An 18966-nucleotide genomic window follows, 5' to 3' on the forward strand; every position below is an offset into this window, starting at 1 on the left:
AAAAATTAGATTGATTTGCTTAAGAAGTAAGAATAATTAGAGACTTACTTTAAGAAAAAAACTAACATTAGTGTTAATTTTCACATTAACTATTCCTTCCTTTATTCAGTGAAGTATTTATGCACACATTGAAGAGAAAGCATGTGCTAAGTGTTATTTCAAACTTCTACTGTTCCAGGAAACCTGGAGGATATGAGCTATTGAAGGCTAAACCAGAACTTTAGGGGCTTTACACTTGTATGAACTAACTGATAACTCCAGAGACAAAAAGCCCAGATGACTGCACATCTCAGTACACGTGCAGCAGAAACCAACCACAACTTGCCAAGGTATCTGGCCCTAGATCCTTAATCTTTTAATTAGGCAAAAACTTCAATTGGTCTGGAGTTCTTACAAAGCTTATTGATAATCCCTGGCAATCAATGCACTATTATTGGCCTTTGTTATTGCTGCTAACAAAACCGACTGTACTAGATATGGATTTTACCACAGTTCTCAATTCTCACGTCATGTTTCATAAATGGAAGATGATAATTAGATGTGAACAAAAGTCAGAAAGTTTACTTAATTTTAAGAAAAAAATCTGAAGGATAGTGAGAAAAGAAGTACTGAATTGCTGTTAGAGAAAACTACATGTTGAAATGGACCTGGCCACTAAATCCTGGCCTGATTTAGTCTCTCTGGTAATATCAAAGCAGTGCAGCATATAAAAGAGTTTTAAGAGTACATAGGAGAACTTAGCTACAGTTATGTAGATAAAATAGTGAGATACCAAAGTAATTTTTGAATGATCTTCTTTCTTACCACACAGGCTAGAGCTGTTCGAACTTGCAGTTTGTGGACTAATCTTGGTCACAAGAAGATGGAAATATAAATACATTTTGAGTCATTTTTGCACCATACTATCCAAGCTTAGGATCATATGCTATCAGTCATAATCTGCATTATATATGACACTCTGTCACCTTGCCATATTTATTGTAAGAACTAAGAATTATGTCTATAATAATAAAAAAATTGCCATTGTAAAAATAACATAGAAGTGTTCAAACCAAATGGTTCCACTGCACTTCAGATTTAATGAGATATTAAATATAGAGGAGGCATTGATGTGAATCTCTCTTTAGGGAGGATCACACACAGTGTTTGGTAAACTAGGCAAGAATTTAAAACAAACAAAAAAAGCGCAAAAAAGAGTTAAATTAAACTTTATGCAAATATTGTTCATTCATTGTGAGCTGTAGCTCTGCCTCAGCTCCAGACAGTTCAATAATATCTCTAATGATGCTAAGTCATGATTAGTTTCTGTTTTACATGAAAAACTGAAACCTCTCAAAGGAAAGTGCTAGGTCAGGGGTTCCCTGTTAGCTCAGGGGGTAAAGGGATGTTGCCTCACAGGTATCCCATTCATAACCCATCCTGTGTGACCTGCAGCTTAAGGACTCTCTGACAAGATCCCTGCCCGAGGTAAGGTGGTGTGGCTGGAGGCATAACAAGGTGTGTGAGCAGTACAGGCATTCCAGCCAGGCTGTGAAATTCCCAGTGATGTCTGTAAGGAAGGGCACCTTGTTGAAACAGGCAATGCACAGGTCACAGACAATTTGTAAACTGAATCAAATTGGAATATATCCTGTACAACAAAGAACAGTTTGTAAAAAAATAAAGTACATAGAGTCCTAGAATGGACACTCATTACAAGTATTCTACCCCCAGCAAAAAAAAGGGGAATATTCTGAGATAGGAGAAAGCAAAATAGGCAAAATGATTGTGTCTGAATCTCAGCATTGCCCTTCTGTCCATCTGGGACACAGGTAGGGCCCATGCTCTGTCTCTCACTCACAGTCATACTCTCTGCCCCATCCCATCAATTCCTTCCCAAGTTGTCCAGATTGTGGGATGACAACTCAGACAAGTAAATCCTATTTAGATAATTTCATGTCAACACATTAAACTCGTGTTCTGTACCAAAACCCCCTAACTGTTACCAGTAATATCTCAAAAGAACTGAAGTAGGTGGTTGACAACAACAGTAAAAAGGATTTTTTTTTTCTTCCTTTAATTCAAACACTCAGATGGAGGAAAACATGCCTCCAAACCAATGAACACGCAATTCTACTAAACTCAGCATATGCTTAGCCAGTGGATGCATTTCTGTTGCTCAGGGTGGCACCAGAAGTTACATGTTATATTTTTCATTCTCTGCAGTGGTAATTTCTGGGTCATTTACCTCCTCAATAATAATGTTTAGCTGAGTAAAATAATGCTTTAGGCTTTAAGTCTTAAAGGTTCTTCCCCCTTTGCCCCCCTCAGTAGGATGACTGATTTCAGCCCTTTAGAAAAATAAGCTTACTTATGAGACATTAGTGGCATTATTGCCTCCTTTAATATTCGTGACAGTCTCCAGCAAATGTATCACAAGCTGGCATTTATTAGTGCTAGGCACAAGTAAGGGGCATGTTATTTGATTTGAATAACAGCTTGGAGCTACAGTTTGAGTCCAGAAATATATTAGTCAGAAACAATCTCATTTAATAACACAGAAACTAATAAAAGAAAAGTATTCCAACTGATTCAAAATTGAATTTATGAATATTGCTTAGCAGGATTAATGATCAAAAACTGAACCTGTTTGTCATGTTATAATAGACTTTTCGATTTAAATGCAAAACTAGAAGTCAATGAGTCCAATGGATTGTATATTGCTTTGAAGAAAACCAGTTCATTTTACACATAAGCTTTGAAATTGGCAATAAACTTTAATTACAGGGTCAGATAATCAAATTATAATCAAATAGCCTCACATAAAATCTGTGTTTGAAATTAATGAGAGACAATTCTACTAGTCTGTAATATTGTACCTCTGAAACTTACTAAAAGACATTTCATTTTCATTTAAAAGTCACCTTAAGGACTTTTCCCTCAATTTCTTCTGCATAGCTCAATTTTATTTGGAAATATCTCATTTTTAGACCACACAGTTATAAAGATTTTTGCATATGGAAAAATCATTTGTTATTCCACTGATTTTTTTTATTGATAATAAGAATTTTAATATCACAGTATTAGAAATCTTTCAAGTAGATGCATATTTATGCATTTTTAGAGAAAGCCACAGTTCAGATAATAAAGCTGTATAGTTGTTCAAATGTACATACTTATTAAAATTTTCATTTAAGATGAAATTTTTGATGACTGATCTTAACTTGCAAGTGCAAACATATATGCTAATGTACACTACTGCATAATCTATTTCTTTTCTGGGCTATACAACCATGATAATTTCTCCCTGCGTGTCTTACCTTATTTTGAAGAAGAAATATATCTTATATTTAAAACAAAAGATAGAAAGAATAAATCCAAACACGCTCTGGCTTTCTCAAAGATTTGCTGCTGTGTGGCTTCAGGCAAGTCACATTATTTTATAGTCAAGCTTTCTCATGTAAAATGGCAGTTACAGCTTAGTACAGCTCCAGTGCAACTGCACTGGGCTAATCATGGGACATTATTAATTGTAAAATGACTATCCAAATGAAGATGCAAGATTGTTGGATAGATAATGTCAGACCTCATTACACACGCAACCATAAAAGTATGGAAAAAGTCAAATACTTCTAAAGCTATCACTCTACCTGAAACATAAAAGAAGCTGACTGACAGATCTATAGGTGTGGGGTAGCTTAAATGCCTTTGGATCCATTCACACACCTTCTTAGTGCAGAGCAGCATCTATTCATGCCCTAAAACACACTTAATACTTTTTCTTTTGAGAATACAAATGAACCTTTAGAAAGTCAAGCTAATATCACAATTCCTGTTGATTCTTCCCATGTAAGAAGCAACAAAGTCATATCTTTTGAATCACAATGGAGATTTTTAAGAAGTAATTGTCACAATTGCTCAAAATTGTTAATATAACTGATTATTACAAGTCATACTGTCAAGCATTAAGTACTGGAACAGGTATGAGAGCTTTTGTCATTCAGAGTTCAGCCTTGCTGTCTGTCTCAGATTATGCTTGAGGATATGCATCATGTTTGGGATAGTTTTAAAAACTCTGAAGCAGTGGGGATTCCATAATTCCATTTGTGAAACTAACCTTCAACTTTACACATCTCACCATTATCAAGTTTCTTGTTGTTTGTAAGTGTGATCTTCTTTCTGCCAGTCTCATTCCTTCAGAGCAAAATAAATAAACATCATCTTTGCTGTTTACAAATTTAAATATCAGCTCCTTTCCACTCTACTACATACAGCTATCATCTAGGCTAGTCATGCTGGCTAATATCTTCAAGCCAACTGAAAACTAACCACAGAACAAAACAGACAGAATATGCAGCATTAAAATCAGAACTTACTTCTGTTTGCTGAAAAGCACAGTTCAAAATGTTCACATTTTACTTGGTATCTCTACCTGCCACAGATAGCAGGTTTCAGTCATTGTAAACCTTTGTTCCCTTTATTTTCTATATATATATTTAACTAGAAAAGATAAATTACAATTAAATCTGTCTGTAATACATTTGACTGGAAACAAGTGAGAAGTACACATGCATGCTAAAATTGTGCTTCCACTATGGTATCAATATATATTGAAAGTAACAATATCAAGCCAAAACATGCAACTGCTTTGATTCTGGTTGAAGGCTGTACATTATAATGCTTTTACACCTGCAAAGTTTTAATAGAGATGTTCCCCCATCTCTATCAGTTTCTGAGTGATTTATTTCCTTGCAGAGGACAAGCCAATAAGGGCAAATACAACTTATCTGGTAAACATCTAAAAAGCTGCAAATAACTTGAATTGAGCTTGACAGGTCAGCACTTCAAGACAACAGGTCATGAAAGGAGATGAAAGAAGAGACAAAGCCAAGGACTGGCCTTGCTCGCGAGACTTTTCTCAATGCATTTGTACAGCAGCAGTTCCCTGGATGCTTTGCAGAGTGGGGAGAAAGTCCAGTCAACACTTTACATGTCAAGGCCTTAAACATTATCTTCAGATGGTTGATTTGCACTCTGATGGTGACAATGTAGATTGTTTTGAGTTATGGTGGTTGAAGTGTAATTTTGATGGTGATTAAAATCAGCAAGACACCTCAAGGAATAAAAGTTTTCCTACTTTTCCAACTCCAGCCTCTCAATTTTCAGTGAGTGGTAAAATTAAGTAATCTAGAGGCATAGTTTAGCATTAAAATCAGGGTTACCACAAGCTAAATATTAACAACAGTTTAGGGGATGTGGAATTTTCACAGAAATAAAGCTGGAGGAGAAAGGATTTGCGAAGATCTCACCTGTATCACAGTGAGCAGGTGAAACTGCAGCTCTGTGCAGTGACTGTCACACAGTGTAAGAACAGCCTGGAGGGTACAGGCAATTCACTGTTTGCCAGTTGAAGAATCCCAACTTGTTAATTTTGTACAAAATTTCTTTAGCTTCAGAGTTTTGGGGTTTTTTTCACCTCTTCTGACTTTTACAGAAAAACACATGTTTTGTATAGGACTTCAAGTTCTTTATGAACACAGTTCCAAGTTGTTCCTATTGGACATACTATTACCCCCTTTTTTTACCCCAGTTCTATAAAAACGCACAAGCAAAAAAACCCACCAAAACTGCTCCAACAACCAAAAGTTTACTAACCTCCGTTTGGTTCCATTTGAAAAGAAACAGATGCCAAAATCAGGTGTTTTTTTCCTTTAATCCTGTGTATTTACAAAGAATGCTCAAAAGTTTTGAACAGATGGAAATTGTTTCTTTGCTTCTTGCTTCAAAGTCTTTGTTAGTCAGCACATCACATAATCGTTATATTGAGGCAATTTTACTGAAATCCTTGTTATCACATCATCTATTCCTTACGAACAACTCAGAATAAAGTCTTGGGACCAAATGTATCCCATCCATTACTTCTTATATATATGTATCAGTATTTTATTGGCTTCCTCAAAGAAGTCCTGCTTTTCTTTCTCCTAGGATTGTAAAATCATGCTTGGAAGCATCGTAAAGAGCACAGAAGTGTCCTTACCTGCTGGAGGGTTTTAATTCTTGCAGAAATAAATGTGATTTTTATCTACAGGTTTTATACATAATCCAAATAATTTACTTTCCTTTTTAGGAGCTTCATCCATGTGAACAGTATTTTTTCAGTTCACTACTACACACTATGAAATCCCTTGAGGGTATTTGCAAAGGTTATGTTTAACCTAGTGGCCTAAGCACTCTTGATTTACTCTCTCTAGCAAGAAATGACTCCACCAAAAAGTGATCCATCAAGGTTTCAATAAATTCCTGATCTGAGAACCTTTGCAAACAACTTGTCTTTCTGGAAAGACTAGAGAGCCTGACAAACTTACTAAAACAATTTAAGTCTTTAACCTCAGCCCAAGCTCAACCAGGTTCTCCTTGGTTTCTCAGGGGCCGTTTTGCAGAAGTGTCCAGATTTGCTAGACTGTGAGAACCTCTCCCAGGTCCAAGCATAATGTGCATAATGCCAAGGTTTCTGCAGCCCAGCAGCCTAAAAATCATGATGTTATCTCCTTTTTCCCAAAAGATTAAGTACAGCCTGATGTTACATGTACCCATTGCTGGGGAGCTCTAAAGAGCACAGTTAAGATGAGGCCACATTTAGGGGGGTCAGATCCTGTTCATCTTTCCATATGTCCTGTGATCAGACCTATCAACCGTGTTCATCTGCACAGGTATGCCCTATCCTGGTCATCATCAACTGTTTTTCATCTCCTGTAGAATAATTCATATTTTACATTGTGAACAATATATTGTAATAGCTCAAAAAGACACTTTCCCAAGTAAACAGTTTCATAGGTAGCACAAATTTCAATGTTCTATTTTCAGTTTCAGCAACTCATGGGTCTAGAATAGAAAAGGCTTTTTTTTTTTTTTTCTTTTTACAAAGGTCACTCATTCCTGTTCATGGAAATACTTGCATCTAGCAATCCAAATCCTATATGAACGCAACAGTAGCATTGACATGATTGTGTTCCAGTTTTTGGCACAGTGTGGTGGATCTGTAACTGCTTGGCAAGTTTCCCTCAGAATACCTGAATCTACAGAACCATTGAATGAGATCCATGGTCTGCCCTGATCATAAATTTGCAACAAAGAAAATACTCCTTAGCCATAGTCATGAGTTACTTTTGCAAGAATTTTGCTTTGGAAAACTCCTACCCCGCCCCGTGTCCTCCCCCTGACCTGCAATAAGCAATATCTCAAACCCTTTGTGTTCCTGTGTCAACACTATCCCCAAACTGTAAGTGTTAGCAGCTGTGCACAATATGAAAGGGGTTTTGAAACACACAGAGACTAAAACAGGAGCAATCACAAGAGCCTCTTTGACTCTCAGAATGCTAAATCACACACTGCTGATCATTGAAATAGTTTCCTTTCTGTGCCCAACTTATGTAGTGGTTTTGCTGTTCTGGCCAACCTACAAATGAACTTTTTGTAATAGGAGGCCTAAAAATGCTGAACATATGTGAGCATCCAAAGAGTTGGCAAGTATTGGACAGCTTCAGCTTTCTTTTCATTGTGAAAATTTCTCCTCACTGATTGTATGCTCAAAACAATTGACTTGTTTTAAAACAAGTCACATTTCTTGTGACTCACAATTCATACTGTAAGGCTACTGTGTTTAAATTTAGTGGTTTCTGCTCATCAAAATTTTGCGTGCATCAAACTAAATTTTAGGTAGGCTGAAAAAAAAAAGTGTAACAATGTAAGCCCATAAAATGCAGTGTCACAACAACACAATAACTAAAAGTCATCACTTTAAATGACCATAGACCTTGCCCTTCTCTAATAGGCTCTTTCTCGTCTTCCACCTTTTGTTCTATTTGCCAGTATCTTTTTTATAATCCACTGCAGAAGAGCAGGAGAAACCTGCCACAGTGTTAAGGATGTTGTCTACTCAAGAGTTAAAAAAACCCAAACCAAACTCCAACAGAAACCTCCTTCAAAATTATTTTACTGAACTTCCTATAGTTCACAAAATACCCAGTATGGCAAACCGTTTCTTTAATTGAGCCGTGGTGCTTTTTATGCCTCTGAGAACTGTACAGAAGTATCCCTTCCCCCTACTGGCAAATGGTGAGATAACTTTCAGACTTCCATTAGCTCAGTCTTGCTGATTTGGAGCACTAGTCCTTACTTTAACAGGATAGTTTCTTTAATATTTTTGCTGTTCCTCATTTAAGTGGGGACCACTGCAATGAAACTAGTCTAGAGAAATATTTTTGTGCCAACATCCAACACTTTTTTCTTTACAATATATTCCTCTATCAGCATCTGCTAGAGCTGCTTGTTATGGTTTTGCAACTCTTGTTTTTTCCTTTATATTTCTTACATCCCACAAACATTCAGGAAACAGAAACACATCCATTCCTGTTTCATATTCACAAGAACATTAGCAAATAAAAGTTTTGACATGCAGATTACCAGAGGGTACCATCACCTGCTCCACCTAATCATCCCTGCATTCTCCTGCTGCATACTGCCCTCCTGTAAACGGGAAGACAGTGCTCTTGAGGTACTGGAAGTAAGAGCCCAAATCTGCCCTCCATCAACTGCTATTGCCAAGACTTCTGCAGCTGCATGGAGAGTTGCTGCAAATGGATGTTGAGAAAGCATTCACTTTGTGTGAGCTTTGTTTTAGAAAAAAAAATTGAGAAATGGATTTCTTGTGTGTGCTACTTTTTTAAAAAGTGGTTAACTATTAAAAAAAACCCCAAATAATTATTTATCCATTATTTCAGTTACTTAGTTTTCCTTTTCTAAACAGAAAGTTCAGTGTTAACCTTTGTTACTACAGTTGTCACATTCTTTAACAATACATTTTTTAATATGCTTAGTCATGCTCAAGCAAATACCTTCTAGTCCTTGCCTTTCTTAGTTTCTATTATGCAGTTGGTAGCTAAACTGTCATTGGTACACATTAATTTTATATAAAAAACTGTGAGACTGACTTTTGTACCTCTAAGCTCTGTCTCATCCACTTTATGTGTCTATTTGCTTAAGGGTGAGACTTCCAGTAAACCATGTCAGTGCTATGCATTGTCCCAGGTTTAGACCTTTTTATTGCTATTTTTGTTATTTAAATATTTCCCCTGATTTACCACCCACTTCTACTTATTCTATAAGTGAAGGACAAGATTTGGGTGTTTTTGTTTGCTTGTTTTCACTTACATAAGATTAATTATTCAATAGATTAGCATATGGACAGTAGTAAAGAAATAAACACACCTCCACTTACTGCTCAGCTTCCATATTCCTCACAAGTGACTGTCTTCACTTCTGCTTGACTGTTCCAAAGAAATGGAAGACCCAAGTCAAATTCCAATTCATATTTTGATGGCAAAAAGTACCAAATAAAGGAGCACTGTTTGAGTTATTTAGTTACATTGTAGTACCATAACTGTTTCTATATGATATCATAAATTGAGGCTGAGGATTATTACATCCAGTCTATTTTAAGTCAAGGTCAGTGGTGGCTTAAAACGAAAAGGATACCAGAAGCCCATTAATACATTTAGGCTGTGAGTACTGGGATAGTGTTCATCATCTGAGGAATGATGTTCTTGAAGAGCCTCTCAAACTGAAACAGTGAGGCGGCAAAAATCCTACCAATTTTAGAAATGTGTGAGTGCCATTCTATGATGATGCTGTCTGGGCCTGCTAACCTTCCGAAAATAAAATTACTTGAAATTTAAGCCAACCCTACAGGAATACTGGCACATATAGTCAATGTAACCTTATCTGCTTCTTTACTGGAAATAATTAGAGATCAGATACTTTAACCGTGGCTGCAAAGAGCTTGAAGTGTGCTGACCTCCATAAAAGGAGAGAGTTTATCGTGGTAAACATGGTGAATCAATGAAGCCACAGAAGCTGAGAGAGCTGCCATTGATGGTAAGATTTGCTTCCTCATGACTGTAGATGGAGCCCTAACATAAGTAAATACCCTCTTGGCAATACAAGTTTGGAATTTCATAGAATATATTTAGAGGCTTTTCAGTATTTTTACTTATTGAGATTTTAATTTTCAGGACAAACAAAGTGAGAGCCCCACTGTTTTTCTGGTTTCTCAATATGCCAAACTGATTCAGCTCTCCTCAAAAATCCAGAAAGAGAGAAAAGCAGTTGTTCAACTTTTATACTGTCCTGCAATTATCACCTAATCTAACTTTCTCTAACAATTTCTCTGCTAAAGGGCACCTCTAGGGCTGTCAGGCCAGCTGAATTAATTTAGAAAATGAAATCCAAACCTGACTAGTCTTATTCATCCCCTGCATCCATTATTCCTTTCATAACTGGATGCTACTGTACTAAAAAGCAAGGCAACAGCACATTTTGTGGATTTTATTGTATTACATATAAAACACACCACTGAAATATGGATTGTAGGAATCTTAGTGAAGAAGGAGGGATCTCAGCACCATCTGACTGAAAGATGTTAGATAAAAGAGGAGATATTTATAGAAGTAAAATATGTCTACAGTTGTTACTGTGTCTAACAATACAGGGTTCATCAGTATAATTAATCCTTTCCTCCCTGTAAATCACTTGTTTAAAAAATAAAGTATTTCTTGATTACTTGCAGCAAAACAAAACAAATAAAGAGAAATATCAAAACAATACATTCTTTCACAGTTCTCAAGATACTTTGTCTGTTTCAAGCTTTAAGAAACAACTGTTATCACTGATGTTCTGGAAGTTAAAATATATACGCAAGGACTATTGGTATTGGGTTGGCATTTGGCATCCAGAACAGAACAGGGTGAACTGGAAAAACCACAAACAGTTTTAGAACATTACTACTTCTAATTATTATTTTATTTTTAAATGTTAGTGAAAACCTTAATTTTAGATCATAGTTGGCAACTCTCACTGGTTTTAAAAGCTGCATCTCAGAAAGTTCACATGGACAAAGGTCACTCTGGAGAGTCTGAGAGCTAAAAGGGAAAGAGCAGCACAACTTGTAGGTAGAAAGTAGAAATAGGGACCCTGCACTGCACTTTAGAATGGGGTTGGGTCACTTCACTGCCTCTGAAAGTTCACAGCTTAATTGTAATTACAAGCCTGTATATTACCTTCTATATTCACATGGTATAGCTTCTTGAACAACACTCAAATACATACAAAGCACAGGTGATTTGAAAGATGACTATCAATTACAAATATTTTATATCCCTTAATTTATGTGAAATGAATAGGTACAGGAGTTTATTTTGAGACTGAGGTTAACTTCTGGTGAGCATGTGTGAAACTCACAGTTTTACAAGCACAATCGTCAAAAAATAATTTTTTTAGCACATGTTCATGAAAGTGAATTTCTGATTGTGCAGTGAAGTTTTACAATTACCAGTTCACGTCATCTTATGTAGTAATGGGACAGGTATCCCAGTTTGAAGCAGCCAGTATTTCCAGGTTCAATACACATACACTGAATATAAACATAGAAGTTGAATATAAACTAGAATTCAAACTACTGTTTCGTTGGGTCAATTACACATGCTTTGCATTTCATATAAATTGTATATTTAATATCAGTAATTGCCATGAAGATGATTTTCAGATTGAAAATTATTTGCTGATTCAATTAACATGTTATGTTAATACTAAAAGCTCTTGGGAATATCTAGGGTTATTGCATGGTAATGGATTATCAGAAGATAAATACGATATATCTGATTTATTATAAATTGTTTATTTCAGTTGAACTTGGACTGTAAGTGTACTTAAGGTTAAGAATATACCATACTGATTTGCAGCTAAATTTTGTTAATTTGCCTTGTTTTGGAACCAACTTTTTTGTAGCCATTTATAAAAGACAAAATTGTCTATAGGGACATGGGTTTTTTAAAAATCGAGGAGCTAAAAGTTATTTTCTCATCACTCAGAAAATTTCCCTAAATGATTGATAATACCTCTTTTTAGCTTATTTAATTTCTTTATTCAGTCATAAGACAGAGGTATCTGGTAATTTTGACATATGATTTCTTTTTTTGTAACTCAAGAAAAAGCAGTCTGTACAGATGAATTACATTAAATTTAGTCTATCCAGATGCTGAACTATGCTCCAAGCTATATTGTATGAAATATCAAAGATGTCTATGTGTTCTATTTAAATACAATTTTTCAGATTCTACTTGATTAAAATAAAATCAAGTTGCTTTTAAAAGCTAACCTGTCCAAAAAATGCCCAACAAATTCCTGTGCAAGCTATTTATTGGTTTAATCTGTAATCACTTATACAATACTGTCTAATAGATGTAGATACTGTTTAACATCAAGAGATCTATTTAACTCTCTCTCTTTATAAAGATGAATACAGAAATGAGCAGAGAGAAAATGAATAAAATAGGTTAGATGTGTCCTGTGGTGACAGAATCAATATATTTAAACCGGCACAACATAGTTCAGACAACTCCCCTTAGAGCTCCAGTGCTTCAGAGCAGTTATTTGAGCTTTGTCAGGACATGGACCACATATGAAAAGTAAGGAAACTGGATTTACCTGCAGCATCTTTGGGTACTTGTTGACCCCCAGACTGAATCACTTATTTGCAGCATTTAAACCCTGGAGCAAAAATGTTACATAATTAGGTGTAACAAGACAATCTCCTGTTTCGAGAAATTCATTAGCCAAATAAAAGAATCCTCTAACTAAAACAGTTCATTTTATTAAGATCCACATGTTATGTTATCTATTTATTTCATAACTCTGCTAAGGCCTTTTTTAATATATGACTTTATAATTTGTTTTCTGCTGTTCTGGCTTACATTAGATAAACCACTTTTGGATTTTATGCAAGACATGTGGAAAAATCCATCACTGATTTACTGCACATTTCCACACACAGTCAAACTAATATCTGATCACTATTGAAGAGGAAAAAACCCTGCTTGGCAGTGAATACTTAAGCAAATTTCCAAACACATGGATGTGCACAGCCTTGTGCAAGAAAGCTTCTGATAGCCAAAATGCCAACCAACACACTGCAGTATTTACCGGAAAAGATAACAGAAAATTTAAGCTGGGATTTATTTTCACTTCAGAAACTACTGCAACAGAAGCAATTGCAATAAAATAAAAGTGTTGCAACAGCTACCTCCAATACTTTGTATAACAGATTCTGAGTTTTATAATTTATCTATATGATAAATATAGATAAATTATAAACCTCAGAAACCTTCTTTTTTTTTTTTAATAGCTCTAGAAGATGAAAGTTTTGAATGTTAGTCATGAAGACAAATCTCTTTTTGTCAATTAAATCTCTTTAATTACATTCACTCTTTTCAGTGACTATTTGTAGTTATCTATACTGCTGCTTCCAAGAATACAAGGTAAATATCTCAGTACTGTTATCAACCTTCTGCCCTAAACTACCTTTTTTATATATTTCAGTTGGATCAACAAGAGTAGTTTTAGTACGGCCACAGCAGGTGGAATGACCTTTACCCCATTCCTATTTTATAATGTGTTTTGTGAGATTCTTGACACATTACTTCAGAGCCTATTAGGAAGAATACGCTGCAGAAAGTTAGTGTCTTCTGAAAGTAAGATTTAATTATTTTCACATTTAATTACAGACCAAGCTAATAATTTTCAATTAATCGAAATCCATCCTCTCTTTAAGGACACATGCATTTTTTTAACTGGGAAAAAAAATAAACAACAAAACAAAACAGAGGCTGCTAATCCTCATTTGGGAAGTATTTAGCTGCAAGCCATGGTTCACAGATGGTTTTGCATCCTCAATAGCTTTGTGGGCAAGATAGTTAACTGTGATTATATGAAAATGTCAACAAAAATTACCAGGGAGAAAAAAACTCAAAAAGTTTTCTAATAAAAATGGCAATAAGAAGCCACCTTTCTTCCAGAAGTAAAAGCAAGTATAAACCATTTTTGATGAGCAGATCACCCCCTTGAACAAAGGAGGAGTGCACTGGAACAGAGTATTTGAAAAGCAAAATCATGCTTTTTGATAGATATTTTCTGTCGTGTACATAGTAGTTAATCCATTTTTTAGCAACATTAGCTGTCAGATTAACACATTATCCATGTGAGTCACAGTTAGTCTAAACCAAGGATGTGCCTGAAGAATGATGTGCACCCACATGAAGGAAGGTTTACACAGGCTGACTTACACCACCACTGTGGAATGCAAACCCTGCTTTCTTTTTTTACTAATGCTGACCAGAGCTCTACAAACAGCCATTCTCAATTGCTGTATCATGCTGAGTTGATACAAGCCTTGATGTGGATTTTAACATCCATATGCAGGCCTTGCATCTGCCACACACATCCATGCATTAACTCCAGGGCATATATGCCTCCATTGTTCTGGTCAATATACATCAGGATGTTAAAGAATTTACTTCATCAAAATGCTCCTTAAATACACTGGTTTTATCCATTCGAGAGCATTTAATTTCTGGAAAGCCAAGTTTAAGGAAATTCAGTGTCAGACTAGAACAGGGTATGATCTGCAAGCAGCATATTTTCCTATCAATCAAGGGAGCAGAGATAGAAGCTTTCTCAGGCAGCTGATAAGTGTCAATATCCCATTTAAAAAATACATCCTGAGCATATGTACCTATTGCTATATCTCTCAGACACAAGGTAAAGAACTATAATAGGATTAATTTCATCTCAATTCAATGATGACCCATTTGGAATAACTCACTTTTGGAGACATCATCTTATTAAAAGATTGCACTATAACATGGGACTGCAGCTCTTAGAGGCCTTTCCCCTACCAACATTTCATTTCACAGTTTGATTTTACTCTCCACTCTTATTCAGTCTGTGGCTCTATTTTTCACCCTCCAGCAGGCCAACAAAGCCCCTTTTTTACACAGCCTGTATCTTTTTGTAATCTTCCAAAGTTAATAACCAAGCTTAATGAAGGCAAAGCCTGCTCTGAAACAAGCTTTGTTCCAATACAGGAAGATTTGGCAAGAAAAGGAAAGCTTCCTATGGAATCTTCTTAGAAGACAAGTCACAGCCAAACATTCCAAGTGGTGTCTGAAGGGTGTGAGACTTTCGTGTATAGTAAATATTTGCTATCTGTAGGAGCAGCTAAAAATAAAGAAATAAGCTTTCATTTTCTTGCCTTTGGCTCTCTGTATTTGGTCATGAACTATCTAAATAGTCCTGGCCTATCCTGCAGGGCACGTGGGCCAGCTGGGCTCTTTGATGGAGCACAGGTCAGATTATGAATATTATGTTTATAATCTAAGGACACTCAGCTGCCATTTGAGCATAGTTCCCAGCTACTTCTCACTAGAAAATCTGTAGGAATTAGCATATTTAACTCTAAAAAACAGCAGCAGCAGCAACAACAATGAGAAAACAAAACAAAACCAAAACTTTTGTATTTACAACTGTATTAAGGAATTGAATTCTCTTAGAAATGAGCAAGCATCAGATTTTAGACCAGTGACACTGGACACAGAAGAGATTAATACACGCAGTTTTTTTGTATCAAAATGAACTTGCTTTTAGACAATTTACCACTTCAAGTCAAAAAATATTCTAAAATTAGATTAAAAAAAAATGAGGCAAAGAGCATCTTCAATAAACAATTTGGAGAAGACAAAAATATTTTCCAGTGGCACACCTAGTCTTGCTTTTAGAGGCAAGTACACAATATGAACACAATATGACATGCTCTTTATCAAAGCAATGCAATTTCTGACTGCATGAGAGTTACCTTCAAGTCCCAAGTCTCTTCAGTGTCACTAAAAACATTATAGGAAGAAGCAGGGGAAATTCCAGTCAAGTATTACTCCAATCATCCATATCCAGTGCTCTGTAATAGGTAAACAGAGTCAATAAATTCAAAAACAATAAGAGAAGCAGCAAACAGGGACACACATCATGTTTGAAGATTTCCTGAATTCACCAGGAATCCCTTTCTGATCAAGAAGAGATGCAGTATTGCCCTGTAACTTAAGACTAAGTAGCTCCTGCATCAAGCATTTATCTCCACAGAGAGAAATAACTGCTACTAATTCTATTTGTTCTAAATACTATCCCAGTACAAATGTTGATACTATTTGATGCTGATAAATGAAGATAGTTCCTGCCCCTTTATTTTATCTCCAAAGCACCGGTGTAAAGGTGGGGAATCATCTGATTTAATGTAGATGATAATGAAATAGTAGAACAACAGATGAGTAATGAGAACTGACAGGTTTTGTATGTGTTTGAGGTAAAGGATTTTTTTGTCCAGTAGAAATGCTGTTTGAATTGTTTCCCCTTATTTCATTTTACATTTCAAAACAACATTCTTTTCTAAGTAGACAATAGGAACAAAAGCAAGAAACTGCATTAAATAAATCTCTAAAAGTCTATCTAACAGGCTTCAGGCTATGCTGTACTTTTTCTTTTAAACATTTCCACGTAAAATCAGATGTTAACTCTCTGAGTGAACCCATGTGCAAACTCTTTATTCATCAGATTAATGGCTGTGGAGCAACAGGCAACTGAACACATTTCCACTCACATAAGGTATTCATGACTTTCCAGAAAACTTCACATTATTGCAACTACTTTTCAGTCAAATATGTTGCATCTAGAGCAGAAGGAAATAAATTGCAACAAGGTTTAATAGGAAACTACAGTAAATGTATTGACACAACTAGAAATTTGTTTCTTTAAACAGGACCTTGTTATTACTTTGACAGATGGATTTTTGCCTTGCCATACATTTGAAAAGAAAGGAAAAAACAGCCTTTTCTCTGGGATACTTCAGATTGCCCAGTGTAATATCTCTGTTTGTTGCTGCTTTTATGCTGATCCAAGGCACAATCAATAGAAGAATTTAGTCAGGTTCTGTGCTATAGCAGCTAAGGCATATGTTAAGGTTGAAAATCTACAGGGTGAAAATATAGAGGAAAACACAAAAGTCAATATTCTATATCACACTTGCATTTATGCTGCATATTAGTACATGCTTTTAAATTTATACAACCTGTTGTGCCAAATATCCAGAGCTTTATACAAAACTAATGGTAGAGTTTCACTTCTGGGCACTTTGATCAACAGGAACACAGTAGATACAGACAAGATAACACACGCTGGTAACAATGCTGGTGCCACAAGAAGAGCAATGAACTCAATAACATTTGATGTAAAGGTGACAATATAAAAGTGAAATCAAAGAGCGACTTTGTGATTCACACATATGATAAAATCTGACCTACAACAGTAAATGTTGCAAAAAGCAAAACCCTACAACTTTGGAAATAACTCCTCTTCAACTATCTGGTCAACTTCTCTTTAACTTTCTAGGATTAAAGTACTTTTTTCTTTTTTTTCCTTCTTTTTCTGAGAAAGACATCTGCAATACTGCCAGATGTCTGCCTTTTAGGTTGATCATTCTACATTCTTTCAGAAATACTGACTCAGATCTGTTACTTGATCTGACTCTGTTTGTGGATCCTTATAAATATGACGGTTCTGTTGTTGGTTTTGTTTGTAAATTTAACACAGATAAATTTACAAGGCATGTTTGGGATAAACTGCACATTTTGGGACCACATCACAGTTTGGATGAGAGGAAGTTCAAACTTGTGCAACACAGTGGTTGCTTGTTCAAGTATGTATTTTCAGATATATTAAACTGTAGTAAACACTAAATTCTTGAAATGATAATAGTGGCTGAATAACAGAGAGAGTGGCAAGTCAGCAAACCACAGAGTGATAATTTGATCACTGGGTTACAGAATAGTTAAGTTCCACTGTGACCCCGAACTTCAGACTGTGTACAGGTCACGACCTCTGGACTGCAAGAAATTCAAGAACAGAGAACTCGAGCTGTTAGAATACAGGACCTGTATTGCACTTCAGCTTTCATAATGTCAGTTCCCAATTTCTTTCTGTTCTTTTTCCACTCTGTGGAAAAAGTGTCTGCTGTACTGTTGCCCCAAGTAGGACTGTGCTGAACACATTATATACTAAGAGCTCTTCTGAGCAATGAAGAAGGAGGCCTAAAAACCAGGAGGCTTAACTTCATGTTCTGCTATAAATGATTTATAATTTATATTGTGAAGTCACTAAGAGTGCCTAAATAACAACAGCAGGGAAAGAATAAGTAACACATCCTCCTAACACTCTTTCACCCTCTACCCTTTCTCTGCTCAGGGCATTTCTGAGCCACAAGTGGCTTCTAATACTTCTAAGTATTTAAGCCTCCATGGATTTCTGCTCCTTAAGCTTTTCCTGTTGTCCCCCTTAGGCATGTAAAGCTTAAACACTTAGCACAACATCCAAGCAGAAGCTGCCTCCTGGTTGATATCTCCCTGACACTGCCAATGAATCCTCAGAAAGAGAAATGGGTTCTCTACAGAAGTTAAGTAGTACCGACAGGAGCAACAGGTACTAGACCGAGGAAAAGAATGTGTGTTGCCTTCAAAAACACACCATTATCCCTGCAATCTCAGTCCTTGTACAGTTGTGTTGCCACTTTGCCATTGACAGATCCTCAACTCCCACCAACTGCCTCCAGGCAGTTTTTTTTCCCTACTGTTTCTCTTTTCAAAATGATTTCTGCACGCTACACAGTTTGTAAAATGCTTTAAGGATTCCTTGTTGGAAATTGCAAATCAAAGATTGGATTTGAAAAAACGCTGCAATTTCATAAAAATATCCAACAAAACTGGTATCTAAAACTTAAAAATAATAATGTAATAAATGTTAATAATATCAGTGTAATACCAGTTGTCTACTGTTACAAAGTTATGTTTGGCATTTGTTACTGAATCATTTAAGATCCGTACATGCAAATTGTTCTGACAGACATAATTTGAAAGCATAAACACTGGCAATTGTTTTGTTACCACTGTAGCTGTTTTCAAGTACCATTTGTGCAGTGTAAATAGGGACAGAGACTTACATTGTGACTAGGACAATGCTTTACAAGCTTCCCAGAGGTTTGGCGTTTGTGATTAATTT

The 18966-nt window shown here is 35.8% G+C and overlaps 1 long non-coding RNA gene across 2 annotated transcripts in view; it reads right to left on the reverse strand.

The window, feature by feature from the left end:
• The window catches only part of LOC135422150 (uncharacterized), a 40562-nt gene that overhangs the window by 10770 nt on the left and 10826 nt on the right, over positions 1–18966 (reverse strand). The window contains exons 2-5 of one of the 2 annotated variants that reach the window (XR_010434345.1): positions 15722–15820; positions 12520–12582; positions 10388–10446; positions 9247–9305 (exon numbers count right to left, since the gene is read on the reverse strand). This is a non-coding gene — a long non-coding RNA (uncharacterized LOC135422150). The remainder of the gene's footprint in view (positions 1–9246; positions 9306–10387; positions 10447–12519; positions 12583–15721; positions 15821–18966) is intronic. The other variant, XR_010434344.1, reaches the window with a different exon arrangement.

Source organism: Pseudopipra pipra, chromosome 14 (assembly GCF_036250125.1).
Source record: "Pseudopipra pipra isolate bDixPip1 chromosome 14, bDixPip1.hap1, whole genome shotgun sequence".
NCBI classification, from domain to species: Eukaryota; Metazoa; Chordata; class Aves; order Passeriformes; family Pipridae; genus Pseudopipra; species Pseudopipra pipra.